This window comes from Myodes glareolus, chromosome 10, assembly GCF_982192425.1.
Source record: "Myodes glareolus chromosome 10, mMyoGla1.1, whole genome shotgun sequence".
NCBI classification, from domain to species: Eukaryota; Metazoa; Chordata; class Mammalia; order Rodentia; family Cricetidae; genus Myodes; species Myodes glareolus.
This window is the reverse complement of record NC_142035.1, coordinates 3213921-3229067: the sequence shown is the minus strand read 5'-3', so window position 1 is coordinate 3229067 and position 15147 is coordinate 3213921. Positions and strand designations below refer to the sequence as shown.

At 48.3% G+C, this 15147-nt stretch overlaps 1 long non-coding RNA gene across 2 annotated transcripts in view; it reads left to right on the top strand.

The window, feature by feature from the left end:
* LOC125404986 (uncharacterized) overlaps positions 1 to 15147 on the top strand; it is a 25648-nt gene extending 10501 nt beyond the window's left edge. Inside the window, exons 2-4 of one of the 2 annotated variants that reach the window (XR_015004217.2) lie at positions 2249 to 2323; positions 14282 to 14475; positions 14895 to 15147. This is a non-coding gene — a long non-coding RNA (uncharacterized LOC125404986). The remainder of the gene's footprint in view (positions 1 to 2248; positions 2324 to 14281; positions 14476 to 14894) is intronic. The other variant, XR_015004218.2, reaches the window with a different exon arrangement.

Below are 15147 nucleotides of genomic sequence, written 5' to 3'. Positions count from 1 at the left end.
TATTTGTTTGTTTATGTGGAGGGTGGGGGACGGGCATTGCCAAGGTAGGTTGTGAAGGTCAAAGGACAGTTTGTAGAGGGGAATTGATTTTTTCTCCTTCCACAATGTGGGCTCTGGGTATCGAACCCAGCTCGTCACGCTTGGCAACCAAGCACCTTTACCTGCTAAGCCATATTGCTAGCTCAGAAAGTCTGTTCTGATGTCAGAGTGAGAGAAATAGACATGTTGGTGCAGGATCGTGGCTCTCCTATCCTGTACCTGATACCCGCAGGCTATCAGCAAGTGCCCTCTGTTCCTCCTCCACCATGACAACCTTCTCCTTCCCATCTATGTAGAAATTTCTGGAATAAAGGACTGCAACTAACAGTCCGTGGTTGGTTTGTACCACCAGAGCCAACCCAGAATGAGAAGTCAAGGAGGAAACAGGTTGACAATGTAATTGTGACCACGTAGGCCCTTTCCTGTGCCACCTAGACAGAGGGACCAGAAACCATAGTCTGCTGGAGGGACTTGCTCTCCAGCTACCACAATAACATTCCCCCAAGATCTCACCCCAACCAGATTCTTGACTAAGGCTTTGAGAGTCATGGGGGACAGCTAGAGAGCCTGGCCTTTTGCCCCAACACCTAGAAACAACACACCAGATGTCTCCAAAAGGAACCACGCATTCCGTTTCTCAATGAGAGATACTTTTGTTTAAGGGCTAAAAGCTAAATATGTGAGAGAGGGAGAGACTGCCAACAGAAATTTAACCCAAGGCCCTGTGTCTAAACATTTATTTACATGTGGTGCTCTCTCCACCACTGACACTGAAAGCCACAGATTATGTGGTGGGTAGAATAGGAATCAACCATGGACTGTCCTGAGCTGAGCCCTGGATGAGGCTGAGATGGGAACAAGGCAAGCCTCCACCTCTGCAGAAGGAGCCGAGATGCTGCCTGCAGAATGATTGGCACAAAGCTGGTGCCCAGAAAACAGAAGGGATTGTAGCCATTACTGCATGACTTAGGATCAATGAACCCTTTGTCCCTCTCAAAATTACCTTAGTTTCTTTCCGGGCTCTGAAATGAGAGATGTGGGTTTTAATTGATCGTTACCACGTGCTTTGCCTCTGCATCCTGACAAATGTCAAACACATTTACATACAGTAATTGTTTTTTTTTTAAAACAGAGATATGGTTAGAAAAGAAAGAAAGAAAAGAAAAATGTATTTTTGCCCCCAACAGTGAGGTTCAACACTGCAGATGTGGATAGATCCACACTGCTGTCTGAATGTGTATATTCTCCAAGGACACTTCTGGAGAAGGGTGACCTTGAATGTTCACATTTAAATAACAGAGAGCTGCAAACAGAAACCTTTGCATTGAGTCTGGGAGCAAAGGGCATTGTGTGAATATCTCATTCAGGGGGCTTCCATATTCATCTGTGTTTGCACCTGGAAGCTGCCGACAGAGGAAATATGGAAAAACAACTGGGAGCTGGGACCCTGAGGTTTGTCCAAAGGGAATACCACAGACCCAATGCCTCCTGTGGCATACACACTGGCCGAGTTTAGACAAATTATATAAGTGGAAATACAGGCCCCCTAAGTAAGGAAGCAATCAGACTTTGGTGATTGGATTGGCATATGCCTTAGTTAGTATTTCTATTACTGTGAAGAGACACCATGACCACAGCAACTTTTATTAAAGAAAATATTTAATTGGGGTGGCTTATAGTTCAGAAGTTTAGTTCATTATTACCATGGTGGAAAACATGGAAGCCTGTAGGCAGACAAGGTGCTGGAGAAAGGACTGAGAGTTCTACATCTTATGAAGGCAACAGGAAGTGAACTTCCTCACTGGGCGTGGCTTGAGCATATATGAGACCTGAAAGCCCACCTCCACAGTGACACACCTCCTCCATCGAGACCACACCTATTCCAACAAAGGCCACACATCCTAATAGTACCACTCCCTTTGGGGGGCATTTCTTTCTAAACACACATGGTTGTACTGGTTGGTTTTGTAGGCTAGCTTGACACAAGTTGGAGTCAAAGTAGAAGAAGGAGCCCCAGCTGAGGAAATGTCTTCATGAGATCCAACTATACCCACTTTCTTAAATATTGATTAGTGGGGAATAACCCATCCCACTGTGGGTGGCACCATCCCTGGGCTGGTGGTCCTGGTTCTGTAAGAAAGCAGGTTGAGCAAGCCATGGAAAGCAAGCCAGTAGGTAACACCCACCCCTCCATGTTCTCATGCCTCAGCTCCTGCCTCCAGGTTCCTGCTCTCTTTGAATCCCTGTCCTGACTTCCCTCAGTGATGAACAGCAATGTGGAAGGGTAAGCCAAATAAACTCACTCCTCTCCAACTTGCTTATGGCTCATGGAGTTTCACCACAGCAGTAGAAACCCCGACTAAAATGGCAAGTCTCTGGTTTCTCCGTCCGTTTCACAAATTCCGCTGATGCCTCCGATTCTGACCAAGCAAGAAGGGCTAGCCTGGGGCTCAGAAGCTCAGGGGTCCTTGATTCAAACCCTGGCAAGGCTCTCCTACAGCAGGAGGTGTTTTGCAGAGGGAAGGGCACTGGGTTTTAATGACCTCGAATAGTAAGATCTCATGGAGTACCACGGCACAGTGCAAGGGTGACCTGTTTGGCAGATGTAGAATGAGGCCCTTGGGATTAAGGTGACTCACAGGGATGTGCTTAAGTTTTGAGCTCTAGGAGGTTCCCTTCCTCATCCCAGGGGCCCTGAATCAGTCTTTCAAACCTTAATCTACCTTGTAGCTTCCAGCTCGGCCCTGCTCAGCAAATGCTACTGTGGTGTCTGACCCCAGAGTCCAGGAGCCCCCATGCCCCCTTGTCCCTGCAACAGCTGCTTCTGTAAGGTTTCACCCTTTGAGCACGCCCTCTGCTCGGCTTTCCTCCAGCAGGCTGGCACTTCCTGCAGAGCTCAGCTCCAAGGGCTCAGTGCCCTGCTGTTGCCTGGCTCGGTGTCCCCTGCGCTGGCTGTCACTGCTCTCTGTCTTCAGCTCACCACGGGAGCTGTGTGCAACAGTCGGTGTCGGTGTAGATGCAGATGGAGCCCTTGGGTCATGGTTTGATCTGCAACACCTCCCGTGGGCTCATGGGTTTAATAGGTGCCTCAGGTGATAGCATGATTTGGGAAGGCTTTTAAAAATTGGAGGGAGATGGAGGTGACAGAAGACTAAGGGTGTGCCTTTGAAGGTTACATGGGTTCCTCTACCTTCTTCTCCTACTTCCTGGTCTGCTGTGGTGGGAATACTGGTCACATGATCTTGTCGTTCTTCCCTGCTGTGCTAGACTAGAAACCTCTGAAACCTTGAAACCTCGAACAAAGGTCCTGGGGTGGAGTGGATCTTCGTGGAAAAGGAGACAAGGGGCACTGAGTGTGGAGGGTGTCCCCAGAGGGGGCTGGGTAAACTCTCCCAAAGCAGACGTGACATGGCCAAGATTTTGGCTTTTATTCTGAGAGCATCAAGAAACTACTGAAAGATGTGCAGCCAGGGACCGAGGTGACTACTGGGGAACTGACCACGCTACCCTTGTGCTGAAAGGGCATCGTTAGAGAGCAGAACTTAGCTAGTGATCACCTAGTGGAGGGGGAAGGTGAGGCTTGCTGGGCCCTGAAAGGAAGTTATTAGTGCTGTCTGAGGAAATATTCTGGAACATTCTGCCAGCCTGCAGCCCACTCAAGGTTGCTCTTCAGCTGAGGAAACCTGCTGTCTCTTTACTTGGGGGTCAGAGACAGCACTGAAAACTCATGGTTATTTCACCTGGCCAGGTTGACAGGTCAGAGTCACCTCCAGCAAGAATGGAAGAGAAAGATGGTGCTTGGATCTGAACTGGGGTCGCTCCAGAATGTTTGATGGAAAGCACACTTACCTCAAGTGAAACAATATTTACCCTAAGTGGTGAATGCACCCTGTAGCAGATCTTCTTTGATGCTGGCTATTTCTTTGAACTGTGAAGAGCTCTAGTCTGCACCAGCTCTCTCCCCAGCCAGCCGCCCCTCACCGCCATCAGCACATCATAGATTAAAGGCCTCTGCAGACCTTTCTATCAACCCTCTTCAGAGAGCCAGTGTGAAAGGGGCATAATCTCCCCAGCTGGATGGGGAACCAATGGACAGGATGGCAGCTCCATGGCACACAGGGTCCAGAGAAGGGCGGCATCTCCCTCCCTGCCTCTCAGGGACCAGCGTTTCCCCAGAGGAAAGTCGGGGATCAAAGGTTTCCTGCATGAGGCAGGATACGAAGTGTCCAGGCCAGCCCTTCAAGGTCGTGTGTAACATTGCCAATGTTTTAACCTTATTTGCACACTCACAGAGAAGCCATCATGAGTTATTTAATTATGATGTGTAAGGCCAGGAGTTAATGAGGGCATAAATGACAAACTTTAATGATTTTTTTTTTTGCCCTGAGGTAATGAACTTCTTCTGGCTTTACCTAACATTGGACTGGTAATCAGTTTCCTGTAAAAATTAATCTTTGAACCTAAGGGTGTCTGTGGTATTTCTCTCTATATGTTCTGCATGGCAGGAAGAAAGAGGAAGAGTTAGGAATGAGATGCACAGTGCTGGATAAATGCTGTGTGGGTGTGGAGGATGGTCAGTCTGTGACTGGAAATGGCCCAACGGCCCTTGAGAAGTCAGTTCTGCCACAGGCAGGTCCGGGAGCTGTCATCAAGCAGCATTCGCCTCAAGGATGAACCGTGGGTCTCCAATCCAGATCACTGCCCAAGCCAGCGTGGAGAAACTGAGGCAGGGAACTGGATCTCCCGTTTATCCCCCAGCCAAGAGCAGAGAGAGAAAGCGTGCATGGCCCCTAGCAGCTCACTTTCTTCTACACTCCAGGACCCAAACCCAACCCATAATCTTCAGTTCCCAGCTCACACCCGCAGGCCAGCTTGATCTAGACAATCCCACATGGATTCTCTCTTGAGGGATTTCTACCTCATGTCCAGTGGACAGTTAAAAATGATATCAATTCCTTGTCAAAAATCAGGTGTTCATAGGTGTGTGGATTAATATAAAGGTCTTCTATTCAATTCCATTGGTTAACCTTTCTGTGTTTATGCCAATACCAAGCTGTTTCGTTACTGTAGCTCTATAATAGAGCGTGATGTCAGGAATGGTGATGCCTCTGGAAGTTCCCTTATTATACACGATTGTTTGGGCTATCCTGGGTTTTTTGTTTTTCCATATGAAGTTGAGTATTTTCTTTCAAGGTCTGTAAAGAATTGTGTTGGGATTTTGATGGGGATTGCATTGAATCTGTAGATTTCTTTTGATAGGATTGTCATTTTTATTATGTTGATCCTACCCATCCAAGAGCATGGGAGATCTTTCCATTTTCTGATTTCTTCTTCAATTTCTTTCTTCAAAGACTTAAAGTTCTTGTCTAACAGGTCTTTCACTTGTTTTCTTAGTGCTATCCCAAGATATTTTATGTTATTTGTGGCAATTGTGAAAGGTGATGTTTCTCTGATTTCTTTCTCAGCTTCTTTATCATTTGTGTATAGGAGGGCTACTGATTTTTTTTTGAGTTGATCTTGTATCCTGCCACATTACTGATGGTGTTTATCAGCTGTAGGAGTTCCCAGGTAGAATTCCCAGGTAGATAGTATGTATACTATCATATCATCTGAAAATAGCGAAAGTTTGACTTCTTCCTTTCCAATTTGTATACCCTTGATCTCCTTTTGTTGTCTTATTGCTCTAACTAGAACTTCAAGAACACCACAAGAATGACCCCAGCTCAGACTCTAAGCAATAGTGGAGAGGGTGCCTGAACTGGCTTTGCCCTCCAGTCAGATTGATGACTATCTTAAATGTCACCATAGAACCTTCATCCAGCAACTAATGGAAGCAGAGACAGAGAACCACAGTAGAGCATTGAGCTGTGTTCCCAGAGTCTAGTTGAAGAGAGGGAGGAGTGAGAATATGAGCAAAGAGGTCAAGACCATGACGGGGACACCCACTGAAACAGCTTACCTGAGCTAATGGAAGCCTTTCAACTCTAGCCTGATAGTGAGGGAACCAGCACAGGACCAACTAGGCCCTCTGAATGTGAGTGACAGCTGCGTGGCTGGCCAGACTCTGGGGCCACTGGCAGCGAGACCAGGATTTGTCCCTACTTTTGTTCTGGCTTTTTGGAACCCATTCTCCCTGGAAGGATACCTTGCTCAGCCTAGATACAGTGGGGAAGGCCTTGGTCCTTCCTCAAAGCTATGTGCTAGACTTTGTTGACTCCCCATGGGAAGCCTTACCCTCTCTGAGGAGTGGATGAAGGGTGGGATGAGGGGATGGGAAGGGGCAAGGTGGAGGGAACAGAAGGAGGGGAGGGAGTGAAAAATGGATTTGGCATGTAAAATGAGAAAAGATAGTTTTCTTAAAAAATAAATTAAAAATATAAATAATTATTTCATACCCAAGTTTGAGATTCTGAGTCTTAAGTATTTATGCTAACATCATATTTCTCAACTTGAGGACAGAATAAATAAATTTTAAATGTTTTAGAAAAAAGGATATCACAAACATTTAATTCTTATTTTCTGGTGGAAGGTTGGAAGTCTTCAGCCACTTAGTTACAAGGGCACTGAAAGGGATGAGAAGCGGGGACAAGGGATGGAGGTGACGGAGAGAGGTGGTGCTCCCATCCAGCATGCCTGCCTCGGCTTGATGATGCAATGTCCCCTGCAGGCTTGTGATCCGAATGTTTGGTCCCATCTGGTGAAGCTGTCTTGGAAGGTTCTGAAAACTGGGAAGTGGTAAGCTATGGGATGTAGATCACTGTGAAAGGGTGTTGAGGTTACTCTACTTGGTTACTTCTCTATTCCTGCTTGGCCATGGAGGAAATAGGTCCCCTGTGACTCAGGATCCTACCAAGGCTATTTGAATTGCTCTGCTCTGCCTTCCTCATCATGATGGGCTGAACCATCTGAAACCATGGGCCAAGGCGAAACCCTTCTCCCTCCAGCTGCTACGGTCAGGCTATGGTCTTAGCTGTGAGAAGGTACCTAAAACACCAAGGGAGGGGCTGGGACTCTAACCCTTTGGACACACTGAGAAGTTTCATCTCTTGGTGGGACATGCAACTGAGGTTTGGGAGCCTTCTTGGAGAAAGGTTGCTTTTTTACTCTGGAGCTCAAACCTAAGCCCTCTTGTAAGCTGCCCTAGTTGGGATTTTAGTACTGTGAAGAGACACTATGACCATGGCAACTCTTACGAAGGAAAACGTTTAATTTGGGGTGGTTTACAGTTCAGAGGTTTAGTCTGCTGTCATCATGGCGGGAAGCAGGGTGGCGTGCAAGCAGACATGATGCTGTGATGCTGGAGAGGTAGCTGAGGGTTCTACATCTGGATCTGCAGGCAGCAGGAAGAGACAGCCAACAAGTAGGCCTGCCTGGCCAGAGCTTCTGAAAGCTCAAAGCCCCTTCCCAGTGACACACTTCTGACTCCAACAAGGCCACACCTCCTAATAGTGCCACTCCCTCTGAGCCTATGGAAGCCATTTTTATTCAAACCACCGCACAGGCTAAGCATGCAATCTAAGCTCCATCCTGGTCCTGGAGCAGAGATTTTTGCGACAATGCAATTTCCTTCTAGAAGACACAGGTTCCTAATTTTGCCCGTGCTTGTGGTGACTGTCAAATATGGGTCTCATGGCCCTGCACTCGGGAGAGAATGTGACAGAGTCTGTAGGCTCGGCACACTACTTTGGCCTCACTTCATCCATCTCTTACACAGAGGCTCCATCCAGGTCTCAGGAGGAGCGACTGCAAAATCAGGGGCAGAGTCTGAGAAGCTGTGCAGACTGGGAGTGTGTTCCTCAGTTCCACGTCCACGAAATCAGAGAGTTAACCACAGGCTCCCTGAGTTGCTGAGCAAACAGAGCACAAGATTCAGACTCCGCAGGGTGGGGCCGTGGGAGAGGCAGCTCTGTGAAGGAGACTCAGTCCAGCTTGCCAGGCAGCAGAACAGTCATGTGATGGGCAGGGTTTGTTATGTGTTTGTTTGGGTAAAAGAGAAGATTTGGGGTTAGGGAGGGGGCTCTCACTGTCAGCCATGGGATCCAGGGAAGCTGAGGGCTTGAGCAACTGTCCTGGATAGAGTATTTTCTGTGGACTTCTGGATCCTGTGGCATGCTGAGCTCAGCTGGAGCCCCGGAGGGAGCACAGTGTTGGTGACAGAGGGTCAGGTGTCTCAAGTAGGAAGGCAGTGGATCTCCTAAGAGAGGAGGTGAGGTGTGGGACAGCTGGCCAGAGCAGGAAGGGTGCAGCCTCATTCAAGGTCTGACTGGCCACCTAGTGAAAGAGGTCACCCAGAGAAAGCCACCCTGACTGCGGTGGGATCCTCTCTACGATGGACTCAGAACATCTCCTCCAGTGCTGACTGCACAGCATGTTTGCAGCCAGAACAGGATGCCTAGGGGCCAAGTGTTCTAAAAGTTTCCTCCTCAGGGGTGCACTCTATCCTGCCTCAGCCCCAGCCCTGGGGACATTCTGAGGCCATTCCTTGTTGATGAGGGACAGTCATGGTACCTAGCCTCTGCCCACTCTAGGCCAGTTACACTGCTCAGTTGTGATTCCCAAAAGTTCCCTAGACATGACCCAGTGCCCTATCCCTTCCACTGGTCCTCGGGAACCTTGCACACTGATTTTGGAGAAATTGCCCTGGAATCTGGTGTAACACAATTTAATAAAGTCCCAGAGACAGAAATTGAGGTTCAACCTGAAGGTCAGAAAAGCAAAACAGTCAGCCACTGGCTCTTACCTCTACCTCAGTCTGAAATGGCGATCCTGCCTCCAGGAATCTCAGAATGAGACTGTGTGTGAGAGCTGTCTCCTCCGTCTTATATTCCTCTCTAGGGCTTGGAATAAAGGTGTGCACCACTACCCACCAGTTTCTATGGCAAACTAGTGTGGCTACTGGGATTAAATGTGTGTGTCATTGCTGCCTGGTCTGTAAGACCGACCAGTACTGCTGTTTTACTCTCTGAACTTCAGGCAAGCTTTATTTATTAAAATACAAATGAAATATCACTACAGTCTGGCTCTGTCTTTGGTATAGCAGCAAGGTCTCCCCCAAGTGGCCTCCTGTTCCTCCCACAGGCTGAGTCCTGAGCATTCATCAAAGCTCTCAGCATCTGAAGCAGGGCTTCCTGAGCTCATGGTGCTTCACTGGACTAGGACCTCATGCCGGTGATGAGTCACTAACTCTCCTGATGTATACAATATATATGATGCCCGTGATGTACATCCTCTCCCACCATGCAGCCTCACACCACACAGCCCCCCCATGCAGCCCCCCACCATACAGCCCTCCACCATGCAGTCCCCCATGGAGCCCCCCACCGTGCAGCCCCTTTCCATGCAGCCTCCTACCATGCAGTCCCTCACCATGTAGTCCCCACCATGCGCCCCCGACCATGAAGTCCCCCACCTTGCAGCCTCCATCATGCAACCCCCAGCTTTCAGCCTCCCACCATGAAGCCCTCCACCATGCAACCCCCCATGCAGCCCTCCCACAGTCCCCCCACAACCCCCATCAGTGACACATTATACAAAGCCTTACAATCTTGGATCCACCTCTCCCATAGGCTCCCTATGCAGTGCTGTCCCCAGATGCTCCCCAAGAGTTTCGGTTTGCCTGGTCTGCAGGCCTCTCTGCAGCACACTCTGGGGTGACAGCAAACAAGAGATTCTTGCCCTGTGACCTGGCTCTGTTCACTTCCTATAGCTGTGTTCTCTGTCAGGCTGGAAAATGATCCTGATGCTGAACCCTCCTTTACCCACTTCCTCCACATTCTGCCCGATTTCCAGTCAGACCCCCATTAAGTTCCCTGCAGGAAGTTCCTCCACATGGACCCACCCCTGTGAAGGTTCTAACTGGCCTGGCAGAGACTCCAGACCCAGCCAAAGGTTGTCACTTCGTATCCACCCACTGTAACCAACTTGTGGAATGAAGTCTTGCCTCTCTCTCACGTGCTCATGAGATCAAGATGCCCATCACACACAATGCGGCAAGGGCTCGCACACCCCTCTGCCTGGAGTTGTTTTTGTACCGAGACTGCTATGCTTGTTCCTCAACCTGCCAGTGCCAGCAGCACTTGCTGCTGTAATTACATCCTGTAGTTAAATATTACCGCAAACAACAGCATCTCAGTGAAATAGCTGCTGCTTCTGGAAAAGCTGGGATTCGAGGGGAAAATGCTGAAGAAGCAAGGTGCTGAAAACGTTCCTATGAGTTCTGCCTCCGAGAGACAGAGCCGGGGTTTTCAGGGGCAGCTTGATGGCCGAACCCACCATGGTGTCAACTCACCCACGCGCCCTTGGGCTGGGTTAGATGTTCCCTCTACATAGACATGGGCAGGTAGAACACAAAGCACAGGGAAAATGCTGGCAGATGAGCCACTGAACCCATGTTTAATGTTAAAATGTTTAGGACACATGCCACCTCAGGGATGAGACTGCAATGTCTAATGTTAGGACACATGGCACCTCCAGGGACAAGCCTGCGATATCTGATGTTCGACATATCACCTTCAGGGACTGGCCTGCAGTGTCTGGGGAGTTTGTGAAGATCTGATCAGGACCTCCCTGCAGGTTGGAGGCACCAGTGTGTTGGTCATCTCTATGTCACTGTGACCAAATACCTGGCAGAAGCATCTTATGCAGGAAGAGGTTTATTTGGGGCCATGCTTCAGAGGGTATAGTTCATCATGGCAGGAAGACACGGTGGCTTGTGTGATGGCAGGAGCTTTGGCACGGCTACTTCACACCTCTGCAGATCAAGGTGCAGAAAGACCTGGATTCAGGAGCAGTACTGAACTAAAATCCTCAAATGCTGACTACACAGACAAACCTCTGCCAGTCAGGTCCCTGCAATCTGCCAAATAAGTGCCACCAGCCAGATTACCTTCACTCTGTGGAGAACATTCAGATCTAAGTCGTAACAGCCAACAGTAGTATACGAGTCATTGGAGCATTCGGGAGTGAAATGACAGGGGTGGGTGGTAGCTTTAGCAATCCCTGGCATGCCTTACACACTCTGATATAGGGAGAAGAAAGAGATATGATCACCCATCTCCAAAGAATAAATATCTGTCTGTTCGTCCATCTGTCTATCTTTATCACCATCTCAATCATCCATTATCTTATTTCTTAGGAAGTATAAACCCCCACCATTTCTCAGATGTCTCCAAATATGGCCAAGTTTTTAAAAGAATCCTGGGAAAATGTATACACACTGAGAAGGGGGGCAGGCACAAACAGATGAGAAAGAAGTGGCAGTCACCCAGCCTGCCTGATGGATGTCCCCAGGGTGACCCCCAATAGGCTTCTGGGGACCAAGGTAGCACAGCTCAGCACCTGGACAGTCACACACTGAAGTGTGGGCTCACTTTGCTTGCAGAGCCTGCTCTGCTTGGTGTCTGGTTGCAAGGCAATACCTCTTAAAAGGTGAAATACAGCTCGTGAGGATTATTGAACATTTTTAGCTCTTTCCGTAATAAAAAAGAAACATGTAGCATGAAAATGAGTGATATATGGAGGTATGTAAAGGAACACATTTTCCTAGCAAGTCACTGAAATTTAATTTAGAGTGGAGCCAGGTAAAGGGCTGCATCTTAAAGTTGCTTATTTTCTCCTTTCTGGTGCCTTTGCCTTCCCTCTGGGAAAGCAGCTGGGCGCAGGAAAGAGCTTCTGTGTCTTCCCTGTTGGACATGAGGTCCATTCTAGCTGCCCTGGAACTCACTCTGAAGACCAGGCTGACCTCATATTCACAGAGATACACCTACCTCTGCCTCCTGGGTACTAGGATTAAAGATGTGTAACACCACCGCCTGACACTGTCAACTTGACACCTAGAATAACCTGGGAGTAGAGTCTTAATGAGGAATTATGTAGATCAGGCTGGCCTGTGAGCATGTCTGAATGGATTGTCTTGACGATTTGTAGATGTATGAAAAACCAGCCCACTATGGGCGACACCATTCCCTGGGCAGGGGCTCCTGAGCAATGCAAAGGAGAAGAAACCTAGGATGGAGTGATTGCCTTGACTTTTTCAAAACTCGGGCTCTAAGTCGGGATTGTAAGCCACATAAACCTTTACTCCACTGTGTTGCTTTCAGTCAGGGTGTCTGTCACAGCCACAGAAATGGAGGTGGAAGAGATCCGAACTTAGCCTGGCTGCATTGACCCTTGGCTTGGACCCCGATGTGTCTGACAGATATCAGGCCTGCATGTGCTTTCCCCACCCCAGGTGGACACTAGGTGTTCTGCTCAGTTCACACGTCCACTTAGTGACTGAAACTTTTGTTTCCACAGTCTTTAAAATGTGGAGTTTCTTATCTATTCTGCATGAACGACTAGCAAGGATTCTCTCCCATTCTGTGTGGCTTCCTCTTATTGTGTTGGCTGTTTCTTTTGCTCTTCGGAAGACTTTTAATTTTATATAACCCTGTTTACTAGCTCCTTTTATTAAGTTTTTTCTCTTCTTCTTCTTCTTCTTCTCCTTCTTCTTCTTCTTCTTCTTCTTCTTCTTCTTCTTCCTCCTCCTCCTCCTCCTCCTCCTCCTCCTCCTCCTCCTCTTCCTCCTCCTCTTCCTCTTCTCCCTCTCCCTCTCCCTCTTCCTCTCTCTGTCCCCCCCCCCTGGCTATGCTGGGGATGAAACCTAGGGACTCACAGATGCTAGGCAGGCATTCTACCACTAACTGCCTCTCACTGTCCCTGACAATTCTTAGTGTTGCCTCCCGAGCTAGCCAGAAAATTGTTGCCTGCACCTATATCTTGAAAAGCTTCTTTTATGTTCTCATTTGGAGGCTTCCAAGTTTTCAGTCTTACATGAAGGTCTTTCATTTTGCGTTGTGTGATTTGTGTGCTAGGAGAAGACATAGGAAACTTCAGTCTCCTACTTGTTGACATTCAGTTTCCCCAGCACTTGAGGGAGAGGCTGCCCTTTTCTCCAGCGTGTTTTTGCTCCACATCAAGACTCTAATTGATGTGTCGGCATGGGCTTATTTCTGTATCTTATGCTCCTCTGTCTGCAGTTCTTAAGTATAACATACTGAAGTTGGGCTGTTACCTCTTCAGTATTGTCCCCTTGGCGCGGGATTGCTCGATGTGTGTGTTTGCACGTGATCCCGGATGGATTTATGGATTTCATTCTAGTTGACGGTGATTGCACAGACTCTGTAGGTCACTTTTGGTCACTGGTCATTTTATCAGGACTATTTGTGATGATTCAAGACCACGAGTGATCGCTTTACGTGACAGCAGTTTCAGCTGTTTCTCCCCTCAGCATTTCTCTCTGGAAGTCGCAGTAGAGTCTGAGATTGAAGAATGCTCATGCACTGTCTCAGCTCTTCTAGGCTTCTATAAATGGGTTATCCTATTTTCTCTATTGTTTTTGAACGGTGTGTGGGTGTGTGTGTGACAGATGTGTGTGTATGTGTGTGTGTGTGTGTGTGTGTGTGACAGATACCTGACAGAGCAACTTAAGCGAGAACTGACTCATTTTGACCCACACTTCAGAGGTTTCATGGTTGGTTGGCCATGATGTCAGAAAATATCATGATACAAAGACACAAGAGTAGAGTTGCTCACCTCATGTTTGCCAGGAATGAGGGAGGAGGAAGAGAAGAAGAGAGAGAGGAAGAGGCTGGGGCGGGGGAATGGCACAAGCCATACCCCTGAAAAGAATGCCTCCAGCGACCTAGTTCCCATGGTGGGAGTCAACTCCTAAAGTTTGTGTTCATTTTTAAAAGAGTGCCCCCTGCTGAGGAGACAGTATTGGCTTCTACCTTGAAAAACTGCATTGGCTTCTGTGTTGGTCAGCTTTGTTTGTTTGTTTTGGTTTTTTGGTTTTTCAAGGCAGAGTTTCTCTGTGTAGCCCTGGCTGCCATGGAACTAGCTCTGAAGACCAGGCTGACCTTAAATTCACAGAGATACACCTGCCTCTGCCTCCTGGGTTCTGGGATTAAAGATGTGTGACACCACCGCCCAACAATGTCAACTTGACACCTAGAATAACCTGGGAGTAGAGTCTTAATGAGGAATTATCTAGATCAGACTGGCCTGTGAGCACGTCTGTATGGATTGTCTTGACAGTTTGCAGATGTATGAAAAGCCAGCCCATTCACTCGACAGGGGCTCCTGAGCAATGCAGAGGAGAAGAAACCTAGGTTAGAGTGATTGCCTTGATTTTTTTCAAAACTCAGGCTCTAAGTCGGGATTGTAAGCCACATAAACCTTTACTCCACTGTGTTGCTTTCAGTCAGGGTGTCTGTCACAGCCACAGAATGGAGGTAGACATCACAACGATGCTCAGTGCTGGCTGCACGGCATCAGGGCGGACGAGCGGGGCGGACGAGCGGTAAGGGGCGGACGAGCGGTAAAGGGCGGACGAGCGGTAGAAGACAAGTAAGAGATGCCTCCAGGATCCCCACCTGGCGTTCTGTGTAAGCACAGGTAGGTTTTGTTCACTGATATTTTTACAGCCCCATCTTTATATGACAAATATGAGCAATTAAATCGATTTACTGGAATAATTGCTTGCAAACCGATGAAGAACACCTCTTAGGATAACACCATCAGCAACACTCACGTCCCTGTGCTATTTAAAACAGCTGCGTTATCCAGAAGACACAGAAGGGAACACACAGACCGCCACTGTGCGTGTCCCTAGGTTATCCAGCTTTGGGCTATTAAGGCCCTCAAAAGTACACCGATTCCCCTAGTAGAAAATACATTTACAAAGCTCCTGATTGTGTCACCAGAGCACAGTCGCCGTGAGATAAACCTCCTGCAGCTAGGGAGAGGATTGTACACACCCATAACCAGGTCCAATTATATTGAGAACCAGCAGCCAGATTCCTCCGTCTCCGCAGTTCCTGGAGTGTGAAGAGAGAGGGAACAAACGGAAGGAGAAGACTGTACAGCATCGTAATGACGAGAGTGGGATGTGGCAGCCCGCCTTCCCTCCACCCTCTTCCTGCGTCTGTCTAACAAGAGCAGAGAGAGCTGGCAGTTCTCCTGGCCCTCCTCACTCCTCCTTCTCTTGTTGGAAGGCGCCTTGTCCCAGCCTCCCTTGCTTGGTTCCAGTTGCCTGGAAGTGTCTTGGAATAAATAGCCTGGAGAGTG